This window comes from Chroicocephalus ridibundus, chromosome 9 (assembly GCF_963924245.1).
Source record: "Chroicocephalus ridibundus chromosome 9, bChrRid1.1, whole genome shotgun sequence".
NCBI classification, from domain to species: Eukaryota; Metazoa; Chordata; class Aves; order Charadriiformes; family Laridae; genus Chroicocephalus; species Chroicocephalus ridibundus.
This window is the reverse complement of record NC_086292.1, coordinates 41341478-41369472: the sequence shown is the minus strand read 5'-3', so window position 1 is coordinate 41369472 and position 27995 is coordinate 41341478. Positions and strand designations below refer to the sequence as shown.

General features: G+C 53.7%; 1 long non-coding RNA gene across 1 annotated transcript in view; it reads left to right on the top strand.

Annotated features, from left to right (window-relative positions):
- Positions 1 to 9676: 9676 nt before the first annotated feature.
- Positions 9677 to 27995, top strand: part of LOC134520493 (uncharacterized) — a 30851-nt gene continuing 12532 nt past the window's right edge. The window contains exons 1-2 of the long non-coding RNA XR_010072450.1: positions 9677 to 12583; positions 14641 to 14710. This is a non-coding gene — a long non-coding RNA (uncharacterized LOC134520493). The remainder of the gene's footprint in view (positions 12584 to 14640; positions 14711 to 27995) is intronic.

The window sequence follows — 27995 nt, the reverse complement described above, 5'->3', positions numbered from 1 at the left end:
CCCGGCCCGGGGCTGGGGGTCGCTGCTCGGGCCGGGGACAGCCCTGCCCGCCCCTCTGCCCACCCCCGGGGAGGATGGGGAAGGGGGGGTGTGAAGGCCCCCGCCGCCCGCTTCGCCCAGGGACCGCCGTCCTGCCCTCGGCACGGCTGCAAGAGTGAGTGTCGCGGCCGGGCATCCCCGCCTCGGCGGGGCGGCCCTGGGGAGGCGGGAGGGCGCGGGGGGGACTTTTCCCCTGGGACACACACACACACACACACACCCCCACACACCCCGGCTGCCGCGGGGGGGTGGGGAGGCAGGGAGGGAGGGGGGGAGACGGAGTTGGGCCGGTCCCCACCGGGAAGTTGGTGCCGGCACCACGCGGGACGGGGACAGGGACAGCCCCGCGCCGCTCCCCGGCCCACCCGTGGCGGGGGACGAGCGGGGGACACGGGGGACCTTTTGCTGCCGGGGATGGATTTGCTCCGGCAGCGTCTCCCCGGCTGCCCGGGACGCTGCAGCTCGGCATCGGGACGTGGGGCGGGCTGAGCCCCGACGGGGCGGCGGGGAGCAGGGGACGAGCGCTGCCGGGGGGCTGCCGGCTTGCCCCCAAACCTCCCCGCTCGCCGGCCGGAAAGTCGGCACCGGAAAAAACGCCTGGCGAGGTCGAGCCTCCCGGGGTACCCAGGCTTTAGGCCGCGGGAGAAATCCCGGGCTCCCAGGGAAATTCTTCCTCCCGGTGCAGCGGGGGCTTATTTTGCGGTGGAGGGGGGGGGGGGGGGCACCGAGGCGCCCCGATCCCCCTGCTTGGATTTACGGCCGAGGAGCAGCAGCGGGGCCACCGCTGCCCGTGCCCCAATCTGTCTGGTGGTAGAGGATTTATTTTATTTTTCATTTGCTGTATCTCTTTTCTTGGCTTTAAAAAAAATATTTTCTTTTATTTAATTTCTTTCTTTCTTTCTTTCTTTCTTTCTTTCTTTCTTTCTTTCTTTCTTTCTTTCTTTCTTTCTTTCTTTCTTTCTTTCTTTCTTTCATCTCTTTGTTTCTCTTCCATTTTTTTTTTCTCCCATTCCTTCTTCCCTTTTATTCCCCCCCTTCCCGCGAACGCTTATTTCCTTGGGCTTTGGGGGGTTGGGTTGGGTTTGGTTGGGTTTGGTTTGGTTTCCCCACCACCACCCCGTATCTCGCTGGAAGAGAAATGCGTTTTAGGCCTCAGCCTTAAGGAAACCCGAATCATAGCAGTGCAGGTGGCCTGAGACCCCGCACCTGGCCGGATCCCCTCGACGTGCCTCCACCTCCGGCCCCCGGCCGGGCGGGCAGAGCCTCGCCCCGCCGAGCCAGGAGGGTTCGGGACCGTCCCCGCCTGGGTCCCGGCCCCCGACGGCCGGAGAGAAAAAAGAGCAGCCGGGGGCTGGGACGCCGCTGCTTTGCCTTTTCAGCGCCGGGGTTTGCTCAGAGGCGGCTTTTAATTGCTAAACAAAGCCACGCGTTTCCCTCACGCCCGTCAGGAGCTGCCGCTTCTGTGCGAAGCCCCGATTGTGGGAGGAAAAGCCAAAAAAACCCAACAAACCAAAGAACAAAAAAAAAAACCAAAATCAAAAACCACCCAAAAAGAAAAAAAAAACAAAAACAAAAAACCAAACAACAATTATGAGAAGGTGCAGCTCGAAGTGGCGAGGCGCGGGGGGTTACTCCAGGTTGGCTAAAAATAACTTCTCCTAATTAAAGAAAAGTGACGTCAGACGTGCAGGACGTAGAAGAGGGGAAGGCAGCGGACTCGTTACAGGGCGATCACGTTAAATAATTCAGGGCCGGCCCGGTGACCGGACGGGCGCTGGGCGAGCGCGGATCTTCCCCGAAGGACCCCCCGCCCTGCTCGGCGCCGGAGTCGGCCGGGGAGGGAGCGGGCGGCGGCCAGGACCGCGGTGCCACCCGCGGGTGGGCGCGGAAAGTCCGCGGGCGGTGCAGCACCATGGCCAGAGCCGCGCCGACAACGCCGGCCCTCCCCGTCCCGTCGGGCCGCCCGCAGCCCCCGGGTGGTTTCTCTGCCGGGTAGGACGCAGGGGAAGGACGGTCCCACGGCCCCCGCCTCCCCCGAGGGCAGCCCAGGTGAGGCAGGAGGGGGGGGTTGCCTCCGGGCGCTGCCCGCTGCGGCCGCCGGAGCCCCGGCAAACCCCCGCCGATCCCTCCCCACGCTGCTCGCTGGTGCTCTGCCGCTGTGCCAAGGAGCCATTTTGTACGTATCCTGCTAAAATTGCGCCAAAAAAAACCACCAACCCAAAACCCCCAAAAATCAAAATAACCAAAAAAAACCCCAAAGCCTAAAAACCCCCCGAAATACCCCAAGAGCAAGGTGCAATTTTTTCCCAGGTGCTGCGGCTCTGCCTGCACGGAGCGGATCGAAGCTGGGGCTCTGAGCAGAGCAAGGCATTGCCGAAAAGGAGCAAGGGGAAAAAAAATCATATTATATATATTTCTGCCAAGAAAATCACCTCCTTTGCCCGGCGGAGAGGGGGGAACCCCGCCCCCAGCCCCGAGCACCCCGGCGAGGTGCGGTGCCTCACCCGCAGCATCCTCGCCCGAGCCGACACGGCGGCCCGGGGACTCTGCACGGCGGGCGGGGACCTCGCACGGCGGCAGCCGGGCAGAACTGCGGCTCGGCGGGGCTGGCTCTGCCCGCCCCGGCCCCTTCGCCACCGCCGCCACAGGGACGGCGGGGCCGGAGCGGGGCCGCATCGCGGGCGCCTTCCCCCGCCCTGACCGGCAGCGATCACCCTAACAGCGATAGCGATAAATTAGGAGAAAATCCAGGGGTGGAAAATTAAAGGGATCCGATTCCTGGCGATATTTTTTTTCCCCTTCTCTTCGGGGCAGACTAAAATAAACCCCAGCCAAGAGCCCTCCCGAGCGGCCGCGGGCCGCAGGGAAGGCACCGAGGGTCTGGGGAAGAAGCAAAGATTTTTCACCACCCTCCGCAGCCCCGTCGGGGCGGCCGGAGCACCCCCGGGCCCGTTTCTCGTTGGGCAGGAGGCAGAAGGGAACCGGCAGTGAGCGGGAGCCGGGCAGGGCGGCCGGTCTCGGCCGGGCGCGGAGCGCAGCGCCGGTTGGCAGCGGGGCTGGCAGCGCTGATTCTTTAGCTTTTAGCCTAATTGAGCTCGTAGATTTTTTTTTTTTTTTTTTTTTTTTTTTAAGGGAATAGCGGGGAGGGGAGAGGCGAGGAGAGGAAGAAATAAATAACCCGAGCGGAGCTCGCCGAGAGCCGGCGGGAGCGGCAGCCTGCGCTCAGCCGCGGCTGCTCCCGCCGCGATCGCTTCGTTCCGCGGATCCCTCGTTTTCCAGCAGGTCACATTTTACCCTCGCCTCGGATTTAAGGCAAAGGGATGGTTAGAAGCGGAGAGGGATTATAATTTTTATTTTTTTAATTTTTATTTTTAATGCGGAGTAAGTCAGATAAGCACCCCAGATAATCATATTTATCTCCTGGCATTTTATTATTATTATTGTTGTTGTTGTTATTATTTGTACATGCCGGATTCTCCGCTACACGCACATTGCGTTAAGAACCTGTGCGGGAAATAGCTAAAAATTGGAGGGGAAATAACTAAAATAAAGGGGAAAGCGAAGCAGAAAGGATCAGTGCGGGATCGCGGGTGCGTCCGCAGACCCTGGGTGCGCCTCGGGACGGGCGGGCCCCGCGTCCGGCTGCGGGGAAAGAGGCCCTTCGGGCGTCCCCCGGGGGCAGATCCCGGACGGGGCGGGCGCTGCTGGGGGAGGAGGTGTGAGAGGGGTGCGCTGGATGGGGGGGGGCACGGCGTGGTGGGGAGCGGGGGAAGGCAGGGGCAAAGTGGTCGGGAAGAGGGAAGGAAAATGGACGGAAAGGGAAAAGGAAGGGAAAAAGGAAAGGCCGGGGAAGGGGAGAGGGGAAAGGGAGAGAGGGGAGTGCCAAGGAGAGGGAAGTTAGTTGCAGGTGTGTCCCTCCCCGCGCCGGGCCGTGCAGGACTGCTGCCCGCCTCTCTCCCCCCTCGCTGCCGGCCCGGCGGAGCTGCCGCGGGGGCACGGCGGGGCGGGAGGAGGCGGGGTTGAGGGGGGAGGGCGACCCGCAGCGCTGCCCCCCCGCTCCAACACAGGCCGGGGGGGGGGGGGGCGATGCACGGCGGGTGGGGGGAGGCCGGTGCCGGGGGGCGACGGGGGGGGCCGTGCCCGGGCCGTGCCGTGCCCGTCCCGCCCGGTGCCGGTCCGCCCCGTCCAGCCGCGACCCCGCCGGTCGGGCCGGGGCTGGGAAAGCGCGGGAAAGGAGGCGCTGATTTAAATGCGGGGTCGGGGATTGGCTATGCGCGGCGTGACGTCACTTCCCAAAGGGGGCGATTACCATGCGAGGGGAGTAGAAGTTGGGCAGCGGGGCGGGAGCGCGGGTGCCGCTCGCCCCGGCCGGTATCGCGGCGGCTGGGCACGGCAACGCCTCGGCGCGGCCCCGCACAGCCCTGCCCGGCTCGGTACAGGTCGGTTCGGCTCTCCCCAGCCCGACCCGAGCCCCCCGCGGCAGCTCCGCAACCGGCTGTGCGCCCGCGGATCTGCCCCGGCTCTTCCTCTCCGCCTCCTATTTATCTTTTTCTCTTTTTTTTTTTTTTTTGTTTGTTTTTCTTTTTTTATATGTGTGTGTGTGTGTGTATGTGGTTCCCGGTGGCAGCTCCCGGCCGCCCTGCCCCGGCCGTGCCCGCACCCTGAAGCGGACGGACGGACGGACGGACGGATGGCCGGCATCCCCGACGGAGGGATGTTTCTGTCTTTGGTTATCTAGCTGTATGAGTGTTGTGGAGCCATCATAAAGCTAGATAACCGAAAGTAGAAATGACTTCCAGACCTGCTCGCCCAGGGGGACGCGGCCGCAAAGCAGCACCGGCGGTGCAGAGCCGACCCGAGCCGACCCGCCGCCCTCGGGGCTCCAGGTAAGGGATGCGGCTCCGCGCCCACCCCCTCGGGCCGCCCGGGGCTCCGCGGCAGCGGGCGTGGTGGTGGGGGCCGGAGGGGGGCCGGGGAAAGGCGGGCGAGCCCCGCGCGAATGCTTTCATTGCCAAAGGAATCCGGGGTTTGACACTCGGTTAAGCGCAGCTCGAAATTCACTCCCGCGCTGCGGGGTGCCGCAGGTCGGGGAGGATGGAGGCAGCGAGCGCCCTCCTCAAATGAATCCCCGTGCTCCCCCGTCCCCTCCTCGAAACCCCCCAGCTTTTGGATGTCTTCCCTCTTCTCCTCTCTCCCTTCCTGTCTTTTTATTTTTTCGGCTTTGGGCTTGATCCCGGCCTCCCTTTGGAAGGTCAAGTTGGTGATAATGTGATCACTTTTCTTGTGCGGTGGCTGTTGCTTTTGTCCGTAGCCGGGGTGGGTGGGTGTCTCCGGGGAGGGGGATGCCCAGGGAAGGGGTCCTGCTGCTGGGTGCACCCCTCCGGCACGCAGCCTCCGACCCTGGGGCTTCTTTGGGAGCCGAGGGGTTGGCAAGCACAAAGCCTCCCTCACCTCCGCTGCAAGCCCCAGAAGTTGAAACATAATATGTATTACAATGTCTGGCAAATAATAATAAAAAAAAAAAAAAAAAAAAAGAAAGAAGGGGGGGGAAAAAGCAATTGGCAAATCTGCATTCCGTTCCCATGGCGACACAAAGCACCGCGTTCTCCGCCGAGCCTCCCCGGCACGTTTTCCCAGCTGGCGTGGGGCGAGCGCCCCTGGCCGGGCCGGGCCCCCCCGGACCCCCCGGCACCCCGGGGCAGGGTGTGGGGGCACTGCCGGCAGCCCCCGGTCCGGCGCTGGCCCTTCGCATCCCGCCGGGCCGATCCCCGCGTTGCCGCCAACCCGGGCGGGCCGTGACAGCGCCGGGGAGGCTACTGGGAAAAAGCTTCCCGTGGCTGGGGTTGCGAGTGGGTTCTTTGCCGGCTCTGTGTCCCCGTCCCCCCCCACACCGGGAGATGCTGCGGGAGGTGCGGAGGGGTGGGAAGATGCTGCCGTTCTCCCCAGCTGCTCAGAGAGGTGCGGCGCGGGTACCCTCGCTCCATCCCTTGCGGCTGGGCATCCCTCGCCGAGGGGAGAGGGTAGCACCGCAGGACTCGAGCCACCCGTGCCCACCGCTGTGCAGGGATGGGGAGAGGTGGGAGCCCCGCGCACCTCGGAGGCAGGTTTCCACCTTCCCTTGCACGGGGTAATGGCGTCAGACGCCACGTAGGCCCGCAAAGCTAAATACGCCTGTGCACCCTTCCAGGGCCAGCAAAGCACTGCCATAACCACAGTAAGGAAAAAGGATCTCAGCCTGAATTTGGCTATACCGGGAGAAAGAAAAGTTCTGAGGAGCTGTTGTTATTATATATTCTAATGAGAAGTCATTGGAGAAATTAAAAAGGGCAGAGAAAGACGAAGACGCCAGCACTAATTCCGCAGGAAGCCTCCCAGGGAAAAGGCTGTGTGAGTGTGAACGCTGAAAAGCATGAAGGCCTGGAATTAGACTATCATTTAGAAAGCGTTACTAATCCGAAGTTACAGCAGTAATTCCATGATTTGCTGGGTCCCACACGCAGCGCCAGAATTAAAGATACGGATTTTCTAGAAATGTAACTCAACTGTGGCACCGAGTCTCGGCGAGATCCGAATGAATCATTCATTCCAAAGGCAGCGAAAGACGTGTCATTAAGAACCAACCTCCTTCTCTCCAGCCCATCTGGAATATGTATGCTCGATGCAATCCCAGAAATTGTGGAAGAGATCGGAGGTGGGGAGGAGGGAATGTAGTCCTTTCCCTCCTTTATTATGTTGGTTATTTTTAAGAAATAATTTTCCAATTATTTCCACAATATTGTGAGTGGCACTCAATTCTTCTCATATTTATATTTTATTTTATTTTTTCCCCTTCCGTACGCTCGCATCGAGTCAGGTGCAAACAGTTTCAGCGGAGGTGCTTTAAAACTAGACCGAACAAAGCAGGAGGGAGCTGAGCAAGGTGGTTGATGAATGCATTTATTCCGGAGTAATGATTTGATGGGGGATGGAGGAAAGAAACATTCAAATTCCTAATGAATATAATTCAGGAGGAATCATTCGACCAGCGTGTTAGAGAAAATCTCTTTGGTGGGAGTGTTTCTGCACTGGCAGAACCCAGGAGGTATTTCTGTCCCTGGCTTTTGTAATTGCAAAAGGTGAAAATATAAAAAAAAAAAATCTAAGGAAAAAAATATTTTTTATATATATACACACACCTATAATAAATGTCTCTGTGTGTATATAAATACATATATATATATAATTTTATGAAATAAAATGGAAGTGTGGGAATCCGTGCCTACATGTGAACTCTTACAAAGGATCGATGCAAGCTTTTTCACCTTGCTATTGGATCCGCTGGTCAGAAACCACCCTTGACTCCTAAATTTTTTTCCCCCCAAAATCGCCTGTTCTGAGCTGATTTTTCATGTATTTTTTTCAGGCCGTGGGCTTGGTTAGCTTATCCCAGAGCAGTTCCCCCCAGAGGGGATTGAGACAGAGACTGAACAATTTGGCCTTTAGTTTCCAGGAGAGAGAAACTGCAGTTGAGTTTTTCCCGGCGCTTAAATTCTTCCTTTTTGTCCCCGTTGTTGGCACAAACCTGCGGGTGTTTGGGGGAGGTGTGTAGTTGTCGTGTGTCCCCCCCCCGCCCCCATTAATGAGGGAGGTGGCAGTGAGTGATGGGGGACGGTGGTACGAGCATCGCCAGCTCGTGCGTGCGTGGCTGGGGGGTGAGGAGATGGATAAAGCCCCCCTGGTAAATCTCTGCTTGTGAAATACCGGCTGCATTTAGAGAGTGCCTGGGAGCCCGATGTCAGGTGTCTGCTTTCTTTTTTTTTTTTTTTTTTTTTTTTTTTTTTTTTTTTGAAGTGCCATGGTGGAAGGAGGGTTCCCAAAGGTCCATCTTTGGGTCAGGGCTGGATTTTGGTTACATACGAGTCCCTTTGTGTCTTAGTCCCTCACCCCGTTTGCGTGGCTCTTGGCTTAGGATGGATCTTTCCCCCTCCACAGCCCAACCCCAGAAGGGAAGACAGCTTTTTTGGCTGTGCAGGAAGATGAGCCCAGGTCCTGGAATTTGCGGTCCTTGCCGGTGGGTTTCTCTTCTCGATGGGACTCTCCCGGCAGAGCGATAGGATGCAGCATAGGCCAGACATGGGTGAGATTTCTGGAGCTGGGCCGTGATGTCTTTGTTCTTCAGGCAGAGCTGGGGATGGGCAGAGGGAGCCAGAAACGGAAGAACTGGCATGTGCCGTTGGGGGATAAATGAAAAATATCATTTGTGGGTTTCACCCCAGGGAAATGATGCCCTGGGACATCGTGTGCTCCAACTCATTATTTCCAATCTTTTCCTAAAACTTGGTTGCTGTGCAGCGGGTTTGGCTCGAGACACAAGGTGAAGGGGCTTTGTACCAGATACCCGGGCAAGCCAAACCCGCACAGGCTAGCGGGTAGGTGGAGAAGGGGCTGTTCGGTCCCCGCTATTCGAAGGATCCTCCTTGGGAGCTGGGCCGTTCAAGCCCTCCCGCTTGGTTATGGATGAAATCCCATCAATGGGCATTTTTGCAGAATCGCCTGGCAATGGCGGGTTCGACTGAGCTCGGCCATTTCTTTTGTCTCTCTCGGCTCCCACCCCCTCCCTGCACCCTTGATGCGGGTGGAGGGTGCCTCCTTTTACCTGCTGTTCTGCCCTGGCTTTGTCCGTGCCACTGGAGAAGGGGCAGAGCTCAGGGGGCTTAGAGGATCCATCCTGCCCGTGGCTGCGGGAGGGATGTGCGGCTGCATGCTGGAAACACGCTTTCTCATGTCTCGGTGGAGAGAAGGTGCTAAAGTGGCATCTGTGCAGGTGACACGAGTTTCTCCTGCTGTTCGTGGTGCGGGTACCATATATCACCCTTCCCAGCAGCACTGCCACATCGTGGCCCCTCGGTTGCCCTGAGCCTCCAGAAGTCCTCAGGGGCCACGAGAGTAAGATGGCTACATGGCTGCCCACGCTGGCTTCCCCGCCACATGGTGCTGGGAGTCACCCTTTCCAGGTCGGGGCTTTTGGTGTTTCATGCCTAGGAGTCCAGTCACCTGAAGGAGGCATTTGCCAGGAGCCCAGCTGCAAAAGCATCGTCTCAGGCTGCATATCTTCCCTCCTTCCGTCCCTCTGGGCACACGTGTTTGGGACGGAGCTTGTGCCGGTACGAGGCCGAGCCATCACGCTGCCTGCTGCCGGGCTCCTGGCATCCGCAAAGAGTCAGGATGGGGCTCTGGCTTTCACATTTTCAGGTGCCGTCTAATATTTATTCAGAGGCTCAGGTTTGGTTAGGAGCGTTTGCCTTGAAAGATCAGGAGTGGGGGTACAAAAAAGAAAATGGGGGGGAGCAAAAGAACACAATCTCCGCCAGTTAGCTGTCTCTTGGAAACTCGCTTGCTGTTCCTATAGAGGCTTTCTCTTTTCCTTCACCCTGGTCCGGCCTTAAGTACCACTTTAAGTGGGCTTTGCTCATTCACATCCAGGCTCCTTAGAGCAATTGAGCCCGCAGGGGTTTGAAAAGAAGGGACAGTCCCTCAATGGCAGGACCTTGGGCCAGGCTAATTGGTTTTGGTTCAAGGGGATACTGGATTTGTGAAAAGCCCAAAGACATCTTTCCCACGCCAAATCCCGGCTCTTCAGAGGGGGAAGTGAGGGGTGCGGGGTGGGGAAAGGAGCTGAAAGAAAGATGGTTTAGTCGAGGAACCCTCGTAACGGCCCGGACACCCACCGGCCTTGGCAGGGATGGGTGAAGCGGGGGGCTGTCTGCAGGGTGGTACGGTAGCAAGGGATGGGGTCCCTCCTCCTTGGGGCAGGTGGACAGCGGTGGCTGGCTGCCAGTGGCACGCTGGCGGTGGTGGCCTGGTTTCATTAAACCCAGACTTTTTCTGCGCACGCCAGGCTCCCGAGGAGATGCCGAGAGCGAAGGAAGGATGGGACCCAGGTCTAGAAACCAAATAGCTTCTGTGTGTTCGTGTGTGTGGCCGTGGGGGGAATTTGCCGAGGTCTCTTGTATCTCATTTTGATTTGGGAATTTATTTATTTTTAAACACTCAGTCTCACTGGCACGGTTCCAGCAGTCCCACGACCTTTACTCTCCCTGATCCATAAAAATCACTTAATTATTGGGCCGAAAATCAAGGCTTGGAAACAAAGCCAGCTTATGGAACCATCATTTCTTGATATATTTCCTGAGAGGACATATTTCTGGGCACCTTCAGAGCAGTGCGTGCAGCTTGTTGGATATGAGATATCAAGGCATTATTTATTGAGGAAGTCTTCACACTCCCTCATCTGTTATAATTAACTGATGACATTTTTTCTTAGGTTCAAAATATGGTGAAAAAGTATAATTAGCACGAAGCCGAGGCACTGCATTAAAATGTCTGCTATAGTTAATGTAGGATAGTCGTGCTATTTATTATAGGAGGAGCTGGCTCTGACCTCTGTGTTGCCTAACACTTTTTATTGTAAAGATTCTTGAACTTTTTTTTCTTTTTGAGCACCTCTGACACTCCCATTGTTCCCTGCGGGCCCTTGAAATTCGGCCGGGAGCAGCTCTTCGGCTGGAAAAATGCCTGTTCTTTGTCCCTTAAATTCCTTTCAGGTTTAGCTGAATTATGAATTGTTCGGAATCATGATTTCCCTTTGGTTGCCTCTTGGAGGGGGGGAAAAATATTAAAATTTATTGTTTCCCTGGAATAATAATAACAAACCATGAGCAGGGTGAAGCCCTGGGCTCCCACCGCTGTGCTGCAGAGCTCTGGACCAGCCAGGGTAGGTGGGGGGACAGCCACGGCCAACTCCACCACCCCCTTCCACCTCTCGCTCATATTCTTCCAGCACGGCCCCATCTCCTGGGAACAAACTCCTCTGGGTTCTGGCGCCGTGAGGAAAAAACGTAAGGGGATGTGAGTGGGTTGGCCTGGGCACTGCCAGCCCCAGCGGTCCCCCTTCCTCGCCGGCCCCGGGAGAGCAGCCTTCTGCCGCTGCCAGATAACATTAGTCCTGTATTTCATAGTGGCAGAAATCTGTGCCGAGGCTCGGGGCTTGAAATCCCTCTGCCCGTGCAGGACGAAGGCAGGGATGGGTGCGGGGTGGAGGGAGGGGAATTTGTTACACTTGCCTACAATTGTTTTTCTTTTTGCTTATATAAACAATCTATTATTTATTAGTTATAAATAATGCATTTTTCTGTATGTTTAGAATGCACGTGATTTCTCTATATTAAAAATGTACACGGTTGAAGGCACCAAAGCAAGCACTGGCAAGTCGGGGGGTACCCGATTTCAGTTTGACCATGAGACGTTCATTCAGCCTCTCCCTGCCCGTGCCCTTACGAGGCTGTAATGACACGGTCACAGCCTATTTTTAGCTCGCTCCTTCTTTCCCTGACCAGGGTGGCTGCACAGCGAGGTGGAATTAAGGTTGCACGGACAGCCATAAATTGGACACTTCCTAACTTTGAAGTGCTTGACCACGCAATCTAAACGAGGGCTCTTCAGGGCAGTATTTCTGCATGTGGCATTAACTGCATCAGTCGGGGATGGAAAATACAGGGGTAGAGAAGCCGTAGAGCAGAAAAGACCTATCAGACTATTGAAAGCGCTCGTTTGAATAGATGGGGGGAGTCAACAGAGCCTACACTTGATCTGAGCTAAATGGCCAAGAAGATGTCCCCAAGCTGAGAGGGGGAAGCCTTTGTTCCTTCAGCACCAGCCTCGATGTTTTCTGTGCCTTTTTGATTTTGCCTCGTTCACTCCTAGGGAGGTTTGGGCTCCTGCTCTTGAGGAACCTTCGGCTCGCATAGTGAATTTGTGTGCTTGTGAAAATGAGGGTGTCCCTGGGAACGTGCACGTGTAGGCACGCTCCTGTCACCGCACCAGCAGATGTGTGCTACCAGCTTGCAGGTACTTGCTGCTTGGCGTCCTTGCCTTGCCTTGCCTTGCCTTGCTCACTCCCTCTTCCCAGTGTCACTAACGGGAGCCATGGCACATGTTGGAAGGAAAGGAGAGGCCTTTGTGTATTACATAGGAGATGTAATCTCTTTTTTTTAACTGCTGGAAGAATTACTTCAGAGGTGATTACTTGCAATGCAGATTTATCTTTGCTTGAAATGGCTTTTTTTTTTTTCTTTGTTTACGGGGGGGTTTCTGCATTCTAGCTTGCTATAAGACATTTGGCTGTCTCTGGTTTCTAGCAGAGTGGACTCTGGTTGAGCAAATTTGGCCGTCATGGCCCCTTGCACGTACCTTGTGCTGATACTGTAGCATTTTCCCCTGGCCAGCAGTGTATCTGCCCTGGATTATAATATACAACCTCGCGTTTTTGCCTTGTGGACTTCTAGAGCCTGATACCTGCTTGGGGGTGTTCCCACGTTGGCACAGGTATCTGACTGTCCTAGGTTTGGGTTTCCATCGTGTGGGTATGGGCTTGTGTTTCACGAGCGTCTTTTTCCTAACTTTCCCCCTCTCTCCTGCATCTCAGTTCAGCAAAGGGCCTGTCTATCTGGATGCAGGCAATAAACGTCTGTTCTCACCCTGACTTCTGTTAATGAGATAGAGACAGGTAAGCATCACACATACCAACTTTCCTGCTCTCAGCAACATCAAGGAAACGGTGACAAGCTATTAATGGAAAGTGATGGTCTGGGTGCTAATTAGTGCTTCCTTTTCAACTTTTACCTACATGTCTGCCGAGATGCCCATCCCAGCCTCTCCTCTCTCCTTGCATCCCTTTGTTTCCAGTGCGCTCCTTGTTCTCTGTGCACATCCCATGTCGAAGAAGCTTCTCTATTTTTTTTTTTTCTCTACCAATCGCTTTCTGCATCTCCTCATTCCCTTTTTGTGCCCTTTTCCCCTGGGTAATTGCCACCTGCACCCTCATTCTCCCGTGGTTGCTCCCAGCCAAGAATAAGCACAATAATGTAGCGGGATCTAAAAGCTCAGGGATGAGGCACAAGAAGTCAGTCAGGAGTTTCTCATCTTCATCACTGGGTAGCAATATTCACTTGTGGCACCAGTGCACGGGGTCAAATTACCCTGGGGACGTGAGGTCAGAGATCTGTCCCCTCTTCCGACAGGTAATGCTGTAGGGAGGCTCCCAGCAGCTCACAGGTCTTGGTCATGGAACAATTAGTATTTAAAGCGGATCTGCTGGTGATGCCCAGAGACCAAGTAGGATGGGCCTCTGCAGTGTGAGCCTGTAGGAGATGACAGGTCCTGCCCCAGAGAGCTTGTGGTTTAAACCCTAAATGCTTTTGCTCTCCACCAGACCCCGCTAATGGCTGGTTTTTCAGGTCCACCCCAATTTATGCTGCTGCAGCAACGCGATGCCTGGTCTCAGCTTGGTGCCCCGTCTCTCCCGCTTCTCTTTCTTCTGGCCCCTGGGCTCTGCCCCTTCCCCAAGGACCCTAATTGTCCCCTCCTCACTTTTTTTCACGGGCTGTGGGTTTCTTGCTGCCAGGCTTGTGTCCCAAGGAGCTGCCTAATCTGCCCCTGTCATTCCCAGTCACAGGCTCCGCGCACACCGTAGCTTTATGGGGGATGCTTGCAGGGCAGTGGGAAGAGGCAGCCATGGTTTGCACATTAGCTAATTAATTTTCATGACTGAACGATGCTGCCTGGTCTCTTGTTTATACTCCTCGCCGCTCCCCTTCTCCCCCCTCCTCGCTGACACACACACAAGACGACACATCTCGTACAAACGTCAGCATCCTTCCACAGCCTTGAGACGCGAGCGGTTATTCTGTTGGCTTGTCAAACGCGGGTTTCCCTGCTTCATGGTACACAGGGGCCCCCTGTTTCACATTTGCTGATTCTTATTAGACCCAGCGCGCCAGTGCCCTGTCTCTCCCCGCAAAGCAACGCGCCGCATCCCATCCATAAATCCAACCCTGGAACAAAGCCTCCTCTACCCTGCCCCATATTTCTACCCAGCCTGCCCGCTTTCCCCTCTCTCTCTCTCTCCCCCTCTCCCGTGCTGAAGGTTTCCTAGTGCCAGGGAGATATGATAATTCTTGTGAAGAGAGCATGAAATGCCTCTGCTCTTTGTGTCTGTTTAATTCAATGAGAATCCCAGCCCCAGATGTCATGAATGGTGGGCTTTGTGCTGGCCCTTCCTAAGCCCTAACCGCCAGCCCTGCTCTCTGTCTTTCTTGTTTCCCACCACTGGATACTGATTAACAAACTAAATTATTTTTCCTCCCTAATGATGTTTTCCCACTTTGCCCACCAGGCTGGAAGAAGCCACGGGGAGGAAAGAGTTTGTGCAAAGGATGAGATAGCCAGGGAGAAAATTAAAGAGACAGTGTTGCTCTCTGGGCTCTGGCAACGTAGGTCCGCTCGGCTTTATTTCCTTATTAGAGAACAGGGTCGTGTCTGGCTGTATTTTACGGGGCTGGGTGTATTTCAGCCGAGGGGACGGGCTTGAAAGCATCCACACAAGGTATGCTCTGAAGCATGCCAAGGTCCGTAACTCACTCGCAATTGTGTGTGCGAGTTTGCACGGTCCCAAATTTAAGGTCTCTTTTCCAGCCGTGAGCGACATTCAGTAATTACTTGACATCCGTCCGTGCATATGGGAGCCTCTTTCTAATTGAGACAAATTCTCTTTTCCTTAATCAGACATGACTGCGAGTTCGCGGAGTGGGATGCCTTGGGAAGGGCTGGGACGTCTGCACCTGAGCAAGGAGAGGTGAGTCCCTGGGAGTCTTGCTGAAGGATCGAGTCCAACTCGTGCATGGGAGACCAGCTCTTTTACCTGATCCCTCTCTTCCTCCCACGTTCCCCAGCCAGGCTTTTGTAACGGGGCCAGTTGTTAGCTGCTGCTAGAGAAGGCCAGCAGTGATAATCCAGGGAGCCTGGACAGAGCTGGAAGCAGGTGGCCAAGGCAGGTCTGTGCAAAAACACGTGCTTCCTGGAGCCAGCACAGCCTCCTTGCTGGGCACCAACCAAGCTGTGGCCAGCAAAAAAGCCTCCTGGAGCAGGGAAAGAGGATGGGTGTCAACCTTGCAAGTAGAAAAGGCGTTAGCGAGGGAAAGAGCCTCTCAGCAACCTGGGTGTTTGAACTGTGCAATTGGGAGTCATTGAGAGGGGGGTTGGTTTGGCATTTTGGTGGGTTTTTTTGGTTTTTAAAAACCAGAGGAGCCCCCAGGATGGCAATGTGGGCTCTTCTAAGCTGGGACGTGGGCAGGGGCAGCTCTGGTGGACAGGGCATGGCAGAGAGCAGTGTGTGCTGCGGAGGCTCTACGGCGGTACAGGGCTCAGCCCTGTATTTACCAGACATTGTGTGAGCTCTGGTCAGAGAGGACCAGAGCCTTGCCTCTCCCTGTGCAGAGCAGGGTGGCTTGTGCAGGCTCAGCTTTGTAGAAGGGCTGCTCCTCTCGGAGCCATGCCGATGCTGCGGTACCCAGCCGTGGTTCTCCTTTTCCTCAGCTTAGACTAGAAGAGGGAATAAACAGAGAAAAGGGTGTTGCTTGTCTGCACCCACCGAGCCCCTGCGAGAACACCCGCTGTATCCAGCAAAGTACCGCCTCGTGTATGGCCTTTGCTTCCCACCGCAGTCACATCTGACCCTTATTACTTCTGCAAGGTAGAACAAGGCAGGAAAAATGGCTGTGCAGTGAGTTTCTTCATGCGCCAGGATTTATTAAGAACAATAGGGGAAATCAATCCATCTATGTAGAATACATCGCAGGCTGCAATGGGATAAAGCATTTATTCCGCTCTTGAAGGGTAGAGCTATAACTCATGGGAGGCAAAACCCTTAGTGCTCTGGAGTCCCTTCCCTTCATGTGTGCAAAGAAATGCTTTAGCCCATGGCAACCTACCAGCTATTGAATTTGTGTGGAGAATCTGCCGTCTTTCCCCTCTGCCGGCCCCTTTTTGGAAGGCGAGTCACTCATTAAAACACACCTCTGGAAAAATGAAGGGGCTGTCTGTTCGAAAGCATCTCTGCATCTCGGTTTTACTTGAAACAGAAAGAGAATAGAAATGTCTCAGTGATGTAAAAGCAACCCCCCACCAATTTTGAACTGATAGATTGTGCTTAAACCAACGCAGGATTTGCTGCAACTTTCTGCTGATGCCCAAGGACCAGGCGCTGCAATTGCAGCGGAGAGGGACTGGTTGGGGTGTTGTGACAAGGCGAGATGCTGTGCAGGGAGGTCTGTGTTCTGCGGCTGAACATCTCCAATGCTGACTAGAGATATATGTGTGTGTATAAGTACTACCCTGTGCCCGGCTCTCTACTCGCTGTAGAAAGCATGCAGTGCAAAGACTGGAGCAGTAGTTAGCAAGGGCAAAAGGTGACCGGGATTTGTTATAATCTTTCTGGGTGTGAGAGGGTGTGAAGGCGGGGGGGGCATTAATAGTGAAATGGTATTTTCACTAAGCCTATTTTCACTGGGTCTAATCTATGTTGTGGGAAGAGGATCTCTTCAATAGAGCAGACCCAGCGAGGCTGGCGAGCTGTTTCGAGGGGGTCTGGAGAGCCGAGGAGCGCAGGCAGGGGGAAGCGTAGCAATTGAGCAGACGCGTCAGACAGCCTTCCTCAGCAGAGATGACTTGGTAGGTAGCATGCTGTTGGGCAGATGGGGTTAATTCTTACACCCAAATCAAAAGGCGACCGAGGGGGGAATGTTTTATTAATGAAAGCAGCCCTTTGTGAGTATTCCTCCCGAGGCACGTTCCCTCTACCCGCTGCCTTCCCCCCTGGCTGCTGTCTGGCCCCACGTCTTGCTCGGTACCTGCTCAGCTGCCACTCACCCACTGATAGGTTTCATCAAGAAATGTCTCCAGATGTCTGAGTCCTGGACCTGGGCGAGTAGGATGGGAGGAGAAGGAGGAGGGACAGGTCTTTGGCTATGCTGGAGAGAGGGGTGCACCTCAGGCAGGCAGAGCTCTGGCTGTCACAATTTGCACATCAGCCCATCGACTGCTGAAATGGTGCTGCGGGGGTCATCTCTTGCTGGTACCAAAGAGCGAGAGAAACCGTGGTTTGCAGAGCACAAGGTAAAATGCAGGTCGAAAGCAGGCAGCTCAGTGGGCTGGGGATGAAGGGGCCAGCTGGAGATTGGGTTGGGGAGGTTGGGAATGCTTTACTTGCCACCCAGTCCCCTTCCCATCCTGCTGCAGGGCTCAAGAGAGGAAGAGCGGATTTCTGTGCACCAGAAAGCAGCCTCTCCTGGTCTTTCTTACCCCGCTGTCTTCCCGTGACTGTGTCCTCGGGGGGCCCCGGGCAGCTTGTTGTGCCAAAGGACGGGGCTGTGAGAGCGGCAAGGGCTGTGCATGGGGATTATTTCTGTCGCTTTGTTAAAAATAAAACAAAAGCTGGTTTATGACAATTGATTTAGAAGAAGGCGGAAGCGGAGCTCAATTCCCAGAGCGCCTTTTAGCAAGGCTCTGCATGCGCGCGTGTGTGTCGTACGTGTGTCAGAACAGAGCACCCAAGGAAGGCCGGGTCGGGAAACCTTGCATGGAAGCGGGGAAAAGACCCTGGTGCATGGCTGCTTCCCTGAGGGAACCCCCGCAGGGCTAATGTTTGATCTGAAGCTCGGTTGTACTCTTCTGAAACCTTGGGATGTCAGGAGCTCGAAGGGAGCCTGGGACGGAAGAGGATGCTATTTGCATTTTCCTATGAATGCATCTATTTGTATAAATATGGTGTCTCTGTGCATGCGCATACTCCCCTACGCATGCATTTGTTTGAAGAGCAACGCGCTGTCCCCGTGGTGTTCTCCGCTCAGGGCCAGAACTGGTTAGTCTGAAATTCACTCTTCCTGGAGGAGCCATAACTCCCCTCCCCGCTTCAAATCTAGCGATGGCTACGGACGTAGGAGTCCCGAGATGTTTCGCTGTGCGATAGCGGAGTTTCATTGTGGAGGATGAAGGCTCCCCCTTTCAAATTTACACAGACATCAAAAGAGTCTGGAAGGTTCAAACAGATCACAACGTAATCAAAATGCCAAGCCACCGTCTGCTTCTGCCTTTGGGTTGACAAGCAGGATTAGCACCCAAGGGAAGCAGGGTGTAATAGTGTTTCACGGGCACTGTGAACAGCCCAGAAGTGTGCAGAGTACAGAAAGGTTAGCCGAAGGGCAGGTCTAGCTACAGATGTACGGTTGGGGGGCGGATTTTAAAGCAAGGAGCTGTACACGTACAGCTTCTGTGGATATTTACTTTAGCAGAAGGCAGGACTCTCCTGTACGCCGGTTATGTCACGCTGGAAGCAGTTTAAGCTAAACTGGAGAAAGCCAGTGTAAGAGCGGAGATGTGCACCAGCATGGTGAGGAGCACTTGCAGTTGACCTATAGCGCTGTCATTATAATGGTGTGGTTTTCCATGTAGACAACCCCGGAGCGGAGCAGCTAGCCTGCCATCCCTTATGTTTCACTGTCTAACCAAGATGTATAACACGGCCCTGTCTGCGTGCAGTTGCAATCACCCTCGTGCTCTGGTTCTCCGCAGAGTGCTGGAGCAGATGCTAAATTTTCAATGTGCATTGTGTGCCCATCACACCATGTGAAATAGCCCCATCATGGCTAAAGACATGTGAAAGGCATCCCAAATACTGCTTTAATGTCAGTAATTGCTGTAACTGTCCTGAGGACAGCTCAGGACCAAGGATGAGGGTTCCTTAGTTGGTATTTGGTACTACTCATTTGGAGAACTGAACAACACTGATGTTTCCACTGTGAAGCTCATCTGGAGTGGGAAATGCAGGTGTAGCTTTGTCCATGCTTCCTGTGTAACCGTGCCTCTTCCTTTCTAATTGATCTTGTTTTAAATGTGCGTTAAATGCAGATTTAGGAAGCTCTCATCTTCTTTACTGGTGTCTCTGCAGTTTTAGTTTGGGATTTATTTTGTTTCGGTCAGGAGAAAGGCAGAATTTGCCCACAACTGGTGGCTGGACGGGTGATGTTTTCCCCTCATAGTTCTCGGGCTGCCAACCTGTATTGCTATACCCTTCCAGGGTCAGACCCCAGTCAGGGTGCCAGCCCAGTGCCTGGCAGCTTACAGGACTCACTGGGGCACGTTCAGGCAGGCAGCTGTGCCCCAAAAGTGGCTGCCAGTGCAGGGCTAACCCTGCCTTTCCTCCCGCACCGTTCGCGTCTGAGGGGGAAGCCATGGCAAGGGCGCAGCCGCCTCCATGGCCACGAGCAGGCCCTGGGCAATGTGCGCTGCCTTGTGAAGGAGAAGCATATTTTGATTTTTCCAGTTAGGAGGGGCAGGGTAAAAGCTGTGGAAGTGCTGCGCGCCCAGCGCCTCAGCACCGTGAGCAGGGCCCGGGCTAAGATGGCCGCTCGCCAGGCCTCGGGAGCACACTGGCCCACCATGGCGACTGTCTTGCTCCCAGGGCCCCTTTTTCCCCGTGGTTCTGTGGGATGGCTGCCGCTGCTCCTCAGCCACCTCGGGCCGGGTGGAGGGGAGCCTGCTGGGGCAGGCTGGCCGCGGGCCTGAGGCAGCATGGGCCCCGGCGGCCATTTTGCAGGAGGCAAGCGCCGCCTGTAAGATGGCCGCATGGGCATGAGGTGGGGTGCAGCGCTGCCTCGTCCTCGCCACGCTGCCTCCCTCACGCCATCCCCTCCTTATCTTGCTAATTACCGATGAAGGCAGAACAATAACGGGAGCTGGCATGCCCCAGTTCTTTCTCTGCCACCTCCCTCCTAGGGCGGAAAATCTGCGCGCACACCTCCCCCCCCCCCCACCCCCCCCACCCTCCAGCCCCTCTGTGATATTAATTGAATTAACATACTTCCTAATTTGCCCTGTGTTTTCCCCGCACCGTCTTCCCAGCCGCCTCGTCATGGCTTCTCCAACTGGTGGGGAAGGAGCGAGCGCATTCGTCCCCTCCGCTCGTTTGGTTGTACGCGAAAAATCCTTAATGACATCTAAAAAGGGTGGCAGGACAATAGCCCACGCGGGGTTTGGCAAGAGACGTGCGATATTTACCCCACCAGACCATCCTCGCAGCCGCTTTGCCGGGGGATTATGACGGCCGCCGTCCCCGCGTTCCTCCATTTATTTATTTTGCGGGTGGCGGGGGGGACGCGTTGGCACGCGGCTGCTTTGTGCGCCTTGCTTCACCTATGAAAAGGACACATTAAGGTGTTTCCATAAACCCCCGGATGACAAAGAAAGCGCCTTTCTCTTCGGCTCGTAGGCAACAATGACAGAAGCCTTTAAAACCATGATTTTTTTTATTTTTTTTTCTCCCAACGATTGCAGAAGGCTTCCCCTAAAAGGAACTTAAATACATATCATTAAATCTAAAGCGCTGAGCTCCGCTCCTGCTAACTATGCCATGCTTTTTGTTTCTGATAGTATTTGTCCGTTGCAGAGAGCAAGCCAGGGATGCGGAGCCTCCCCCGCCCTCCTCCCTTTGTTTAAGTGACAAAATGTTTCTATGTTCTTGTTTAGAAAATAAACCTTTGTGGGGTTTTCAGCTTTTTTTTTTTTTTTTTTTTTTTCATTTATCATGGTGTGAAATCCAAACTCCCCTTCTTCCCAGATCTTGGGAATCCATGTTCCTCGTGATCAATTTTCCCTCCTTTATCTAAAGACACAACGTTATTTTATAGTATTACTCCGAAAACGCAGCAGTAATATTTTGAATTTGAGTATTTGGAGCTCCAGGATATTGCAATATTTTTTTTTTATAAGCGATGAATGAAAAGCAATGATTTAAGTGTGTAATGCACAATACAGATGCCATGCATTGTAAATACATTTCAGGGGCATAAAATCCAACACAGAGAGCCGGTGTTCCACGAAAGCTGGGAGTCCAAAAATAACTGTAAAAATGAATTGTCTGTCGGGACGAATCTCTCAGATCCCAGCCAATATTTGCAGGGTTACAATATACAATTGGGTTACTTATTGGCATAAATATCTCATTTTAAAATGCCGATGATAAACTGAAAAAGAGGTGAAGGAGATATTTGACTGATTACTGGATGCCATGGATTCCTTGCATTTAATTTCATACTTACATGCTATTTACTTATCCCATGTTTATGGGTATGCGCTTTAGCTTCATATAAATCTCTCCTGTCTGTCTGTCTCGCTGCATTCTTTTCTCTTCTGCCATCCCATCTGCTTCTCGTGGTCCTTCTCCTGAAACCACATCACAGGATCTGATGGGGATAATGGGAATCCGCCTCTGGTCTCTATCATAAACATGCCAACGTGGGCTATTGTGTCGGGAGCCGGCGGTCACCAGATGGTGCTTGGTTGCCCAGGGTCTGTGTCGCTGGGTTTGGTCTCTCGATAAACCAACAGCTCCTTTTTGCATTGTGTTTTCCCCCAAGATCTACCTACCTTAGCTGAGGAAGGTGTAAGGACCATGGGCAATGTACCCCAAGGAACAAAATGCTTCTGGGTGCGTTGGGCACCTTGCAGGCTCAGCCATGCAGCTATGAGTTTGTTAATCCCTGTGCTCAGCTGTGTTCGCCCCGCCTGCACTCCTGGGTAGGAAAATTAGGACGTTAGTTTGTATAGGATTGAATGCTGTCTTCATGTGAAAAGCGGTTCATGTCAAGTTGAGCAGATGACATCTTGCTACCTTTAGGTACTGGGCTGGGGAAGACAGCGCAGAGAAATCTCTGTGTCTGTGGATGCAGACAAAATCAAGCTATCTCCTCTTGCCTGGGCTCCCAGATAGCTTTTGAGTGTCTACAGGCTTGTGCAGGTATCATTGAGAGGTGGAGGTGGTTACAAAGAGCGACTGAGGTATGGAGCTTTCCCCATGAAAAAAAGATGTCCTCAGCCAGGAGAGACCCAAGGACAAACCCTGCTCTTCATTTGGTGCCTGGGTGTCTTCAGGAGGTCCTGGACATTGTTGTGCATGTGGCCTGCAGAGCGGGGGGATTAATGCAGAAATAAAGATTGAAAATAAAAACACTGAGAGCGATGGCTCTTCCTGAACGCAGACAGATGGAGAGAGCCTGGCATAATTACATTTAGCGAAGGGCCGCCATGAATGAAACCAATTAAAGGAGAAGCAATGCTCGTATGAGAGAGCGAGTGAGGGAGGAAGACAGCCACCTCTCCAGGTCTTCTCGGGCACCCACCTTCCATAAGGGGTGAGTCATGCACAGTCCTCAAGTCACGGGTGAGCTTGTGGATGCACCTGCCTCCTGGCTTACGGGGATTTTGCTTATTTGCCAGGGCAAAAAAAAAGAAGGAAATGGGAAACACTGGGCGCTGGCGGGGCCGGCGCGGAGCTGGCTTGCAGCCAGCCCCAGCTTTGCCGTCTCCATTGTCTCATGGCTTTAATGCATGCCTAGAAATCCAGTATTTAGGATTCAGGTTACCATTGTAAAGCAGAAAGGTCGTGCTCAGCGCTGCTTGGCGTGGATTCCTCCGGCAGCTCTTTTGCCCACGTGCCCCATGTTGGGATGGTGTTGGCAGAAGGCCTGGGGTCGGCAGGCTGCGAGGAGCACGCTTTTGCTGCCTCTGGCATGGCGTGCACCTTGCAAGTGATGCTGCTGGCTTTGTGATTTAGGGAGGGCAGAGGGAGGTGTCCAGAAAGCCAGGCAAAAGAGAGGGTGTCAGGCCAGGTTTGCATACGCTGGGCAGCCACGGCTGAGCATGCCTTGCTGACAAGCCTGGTGGAAAATCTAGCAAGGCAGGAGCAATGTGTGTCTTCCTCTGGCTCTCACTTGGACAAATTTGTTGGGAGCTTCACGGATAGCTGCTGCTGGTGATCAAGGCTAGGAGAGGCTTCTGGCGCTGTTCCTCCTGATTTATAGTCCCAGAAATGGTGGTTTTCCTGCTTTTCTCCCTTCTTCTACTAGCCTGCTCTCAAGGGCAGGCACCTTTGGGGTAGCAGAGCAGCTGCCAAGGCTGGACCAGAATGACTGACAGGGGGTTTAGTGTAAGGCTTGGGATTTGGGGTGTCTGTTGCAAACCCCCAGCAACTGTAATTTGAAAGTCTCAGTTCTCACTTAAAAGTAATGAAATGATGCTAACAAGGAATGTATTTAGGGACATCATCATTGCAGGGAAAACTCTGGAAATAAATCAAAGATCTCATAGGGCTAGGCATTACAGATCTGAAAGAAATCCCTCCAGATACTTGATTTTTTGGAGTGGGGCTTAGTAATTTTGGAGATCCAGGCTCTTGGAATTCAAAGCTCAAGGCTAACAGTCTAGGATGCTGCGTAATGCTGAACAGGGAGCCTGACAACTCAAAGTATCGTGGATTACATTGGGTTGGATGGTGGCTGGATTGTGTCCTGTTTAAGCCACTAGACATTCTGATGACTCTCAGGAGTGGTCCCCGCCACTGTCATATGGCCCTGGGCACAGAGAAACTTGGAAGCGAATGTCTGTGATGTGTGTGCTTCAGCCTCTGGAAGGTAATAATTGGTGATGTTTGTCCCTGGTGCCCTATTCTGTAGAGACCAAGTGAGGGATGCACATCTGTGTATGTGCTTGTGGAGGCGGTGGGGACAAGTCTGTATGGACGCAGGCTGGCTGTGCCTGTGGACATGTACAGGTCTGTCTCGCTCTGGGGACAGCTTGCAAAACAGCATTTGACTTCCCCACTGCTGAGACTAGGGAAAAAAATGCCTTTTTATATTTATTTGGTCCTTGCTTTAACTGAGAGGTCATGTACTGTGTTTAGTGCTGTGGAGGCTCTGCTTAAAAGCCAGAGGAGGAGATGCTGTCTCTGTGGTGTCCTCATGGGACTATGCAGGATCTCCCCAGGCTGCTGCAGACATGTCCCCCGTTGCCATTCAGGCCCATGTCTCAGGGGAATGTGCTCCTTCAGTCCATTTGTGATACATTTCATAGGCATCGCCCTGGCCCCAGTGGCCACTTGCCTGAATGTGCTGTAACCAGTGTACGTTGTAATATATCTTACACAGAAGTGTACTGGAGTTCTCCAACATGAAGGGCAAACTGCATGCATGAGCCTGGACATGTACAAGCATTTAAAGCAGCTGTGGTCCTGCACCATCCCCAGGCTGGGCTTCTGATGGTGTGGCAGTGGTAGAACAGAGCAGAGCAGACATACAGAGGGCTCATGAGTGGGTGCTAGGCTGGGACCCATCAGACTCATCTTGCTTGTGATCAGGTGGATGGGTGATGTGTCAGAGCAAGCTGAGAGCTTGGGGAGGAAACAAATGGTTCATGTAGATAACAGCTGGCTGGGGAGCCCATTAGGGGACTGTTTCCTTGCAAAGGAAAGATCTTTCCTGCAGCTTGCTGCATTTCTGTAGGCTCTGACTGACTTCTGACTCCTTCCCTCCCCAAATGCCAGAGGTTAAAGGAGTGCCTGCTGTTGCTGCAAGAGCTTGAGGATGTGGTACGAAGTGCCTGGTCTCCAGTACCTAATCAACAGCATGCAACATGGCTGAGTGCTGGGAAACAAAGGCATGGGTTTCTGCACTGTCTTCATTCTCCTTCCCTTTCTAGCCCCTAGAAGAAGCCGCCCTGCTGATACCACGGGATGTTTCCATAGGTGTCTCTGTGGGTGCGTGAGTGTGGAGGGGACTGTCTTGCTGTGTGCGGTGGGATGAGGATGGTGATGATGTGCCTTATTCCAGCCTTGGGCCATGCACGCTGGGAGTGGCATGGCTGGATGAACAAGGGTACATCCCCGTTGCTTGGACTATTCCCAGCTGTGGCTGTCTCAAGGCCTTGCAGATGCCTCCTTTCGGGGAGAGTTGCCTTTGTTGACCCATTTGGGTGGGGGCCATGCAGAGCCTGCCATGGATGCCTGCTGCATGCAAGGCTTTGCCTTCTCCCTGCTGCAAAGGCAGAGCCTGGATGCTGGGGTCTGCCCGGGGTTGCTGGCACCAGTGTTGAACAGGGCCAGTGCACTTGGCTGCAGGGCCAGGAGCTGCATGGGCTCTGCCAAGGAGGGATTCACTACATTCTGGGTAATTTTCATACCTGCATCCTCTGATCAGACCCACTGAGTAAGTGTCACGCTAGCAGGCAGAGGGACACCGGGGTGTTCGAACTGTGTGCTGTGCTCCTGAGGGACTCGCTTTATGGCTGTGCAGAATTAGTCTATGTTTTCTAGGCCACCTTTGAAAATGGCTGAAAATTTGCTTTCCGTAGCCTAAAAACTGAGCTCTCTGTTTGGCTCCTTAAGTGACAGGCAGGGACTAGAGATCTGTGACCTGAGAGTCCCAGCCAAGCTGTGAATGGCTCAGTGAGGGTGGAAATGGGATTTGCAGTTTGTTTTGAACACAGTCAAGTTTGCTGCTGCTGTTGTTGTTCCCCCAGTTTGGGCACGAGTGCCACGTTGGTATCATCCTCCCTGAGCATCCCAGCTCCTCTCTGCTGCCTGAAGCTGCTAGGACAGCAACATGTCCTTTGGCAGGGCTGTCTGGTTCGGGAAGGACTGGGGTGGTGGCCATCAGGACTGGCACCTCTTTAGCGTTGTCCCTTTGTGGCTGTGCTCAGAACGGGCAGGTGGGAGTGAGGCCACTGAGCCTGGGGAGAAGAAACATCTCTGGTGATGGCCACTCATTTTGCCACGCAGCCCTAAGGAGCAGGGAGGCTGTGTGACAGCCCGATGGAAGCTCTCTGCAGGTCCTCCTGCCTGAGGAGCTGGCGGTGACACATTTCTGACACAAACTGAGAAGAGATGCCGGCGTGAGATCCCAGTCATGTCATCTGGGATCAGGTACCAAACCCGGCTGTGGCTGCAAGCAGTGAAGGAAGCAGCTGCCCCGAGCGCTGGTGAACATGATCCAGAGCTAATCCCGGGGTGTCTGCTCCCCACACGTGCCTGCAGCGAGCTGCTACCCTCAAGGTCTCCCAGCCCCGCACCGTAACTTCTCCTGGGGCTCTGTGGCTCTCTGGAAACACTGCCGGAGTGATGCTGAGGATGCCGGAGAGATGCCGGCTGAGGATGTGATGGGTTTGCACTGGGCTTGCAGTCAGACGACGGGTGCCAGCTTCGCAGGGTGCAGGCACAAACATCTCAGGGGGATTTGCTTTCCTGCAGAGCCTATTGCTCTCCCACAAAGATGGAAAAATTCTGGTCCTAAAGGGATGAACACTGTCTGCACTTTGACAGCAGACATCCCAGGAACCATAGGGAAAAAAAGACACCCACTGATTATTATTTTTTTTTATTTCTCCCTGTTTCTGTCTGCCTATCAGCCTGTCAGCCAGCTAGATGCTAATCCAGAGCAGCAGCAGCACAAATAAAGCTAGACTAGAGGGATGCTAATTTATGCCTGGATCTCATGCTTTGTTTTACTTCCACACTTTATTGGACAGAGTAGGCTTTGTGAGTGACGTAAAATGTCGCGTGTGCTCTCCCCATGGCAGGTTCCTGCACATGCAGCAGGAGAAGTTCATTTTTCCGTAGCCCCTGCAGCCGTGCACATGTCCTTCTCTGCCTCCCCTGGGTCATTTGGGGGGGGGAGGGGGGGGGCATTCCTGATAAACCCCCATCTGATGGGAACTCGCTCTGGGTTTTGTTGCGCTGCATTTGAAACCCAGGGATGTGTTTCCAGTCTCGTCGTGCCTTCTATGATGGTGCCAGCATTTATGCATCTAAACTGTAATTTTTTACGCTCTTGCTGGGTAACCAGACTACAGTCTCTGCAATTTGCATGAATAAATGTCATGTAAAATCATCCGTTCGTGGGTAGTGACCAGCCGAAAAGTTATGTTGTGAGGCAATCTGTTCTGAGTGATCTGCAGAGCTATTTAATGAGGTGTTGAGATTTACACCTCTCAACATCTGAGGGAAAAAGCATGTATAGATTTAAGGTCACAGCCCAGAAGTGACCTTACCGATGTGGTGCAAGTAGCTGAGTTTTATCACTTGTTGCTTGTGAAACCCAGAGTGTTAAACTGCTGGTGAACAAAAGACCCTTTGAAATGCTCTGTCTTAGAATAAAGTAAAATGTAAAGAATAGTCAAATAGCTGTTAATAATGCGGGGTCTTGCGTGGTTTCTTGCATGGGATCCACACTGGGACCTTTCGGGTAATAGAAAAGAAGGATCAGCCCTCAGAGGCAGGGAATGGATGTGTTGAAGGGTTGCTGAGGTCTTCAGCTCCTGTTAGAGGTAAAGGGAAAGAGATGCCCAAATCCCTTTGAGTGTCTGTGTTTACGAGGATGGTACTGACTTCCTCCTGCAGCCAGGGCTTGGTGAGCGAAGCGGCAAATCACCAGTGAAGGAAGGAACAGCTGAGACAGAGCTGGAGGGGGCTTTGAAATGGCCACATTGGCTGGGTGCTACGAATCCCACTGCTTTTTCACTCAACTTTTTCACAACTCCTGCTGACCTCTGCAGAGCAAATTGTGGGGAAGAGCCCAGAGGTGGCTCTTGTACTAAGGTCAGCCCTCAGCTTCATCGGGGTTAAATCCCAAGTGAAGGTTTAATTGTGTTCAGTGAAAGCTTCCCAAATTTACAGCATGGAAATGAGAGCAGAATCTGAGTGTCCTTGTTTCTCTTTACCTTCAAAATAGCTTTTCTCAGCCTTGAGTCCTGGCAAGCTGATCTCTGTAGGGTTTTATTTCATTCGGTGTCTGCATTGCCCTATTAAAACCACAGCTCTGTCCCCAAGTCCCTCCGTGTCCCTGTATGTCGAGTGCTTATCCCCGTGTATTGGGGCAGAGGAATGTGGCAGTAAAACTGCTCACAACCACTTGTTTGGATAAAAAGCACAGATCTGCTTACTTGGCAGGAGCTTCCCTTTTTTAAGCAGAAATGTTTGCACAAGTGACTTTCGTTTTGTCGCAGTGGTTGTGGGAAGGAAACGTTTCGCTGTCATGCATGTTCTTGGGTCTCTGTGTGACGTTTTGCTCTGCCTCGTTTATAGCGATCTCCAGAAATCTCTTAGCTTTCCTCTTAGGGAAACCAAACAAAGGTCCAGGTGGTGAATCTGGCTGCAGGAGCAATGTCAGGGAAGCCGGGCCACCTCTGCCACACAGAGGCAGAGCTCTTTTGGGTTTGCATCGCAGCTTTCCTCTTCTCTGACTAAGCTGATGGACAGG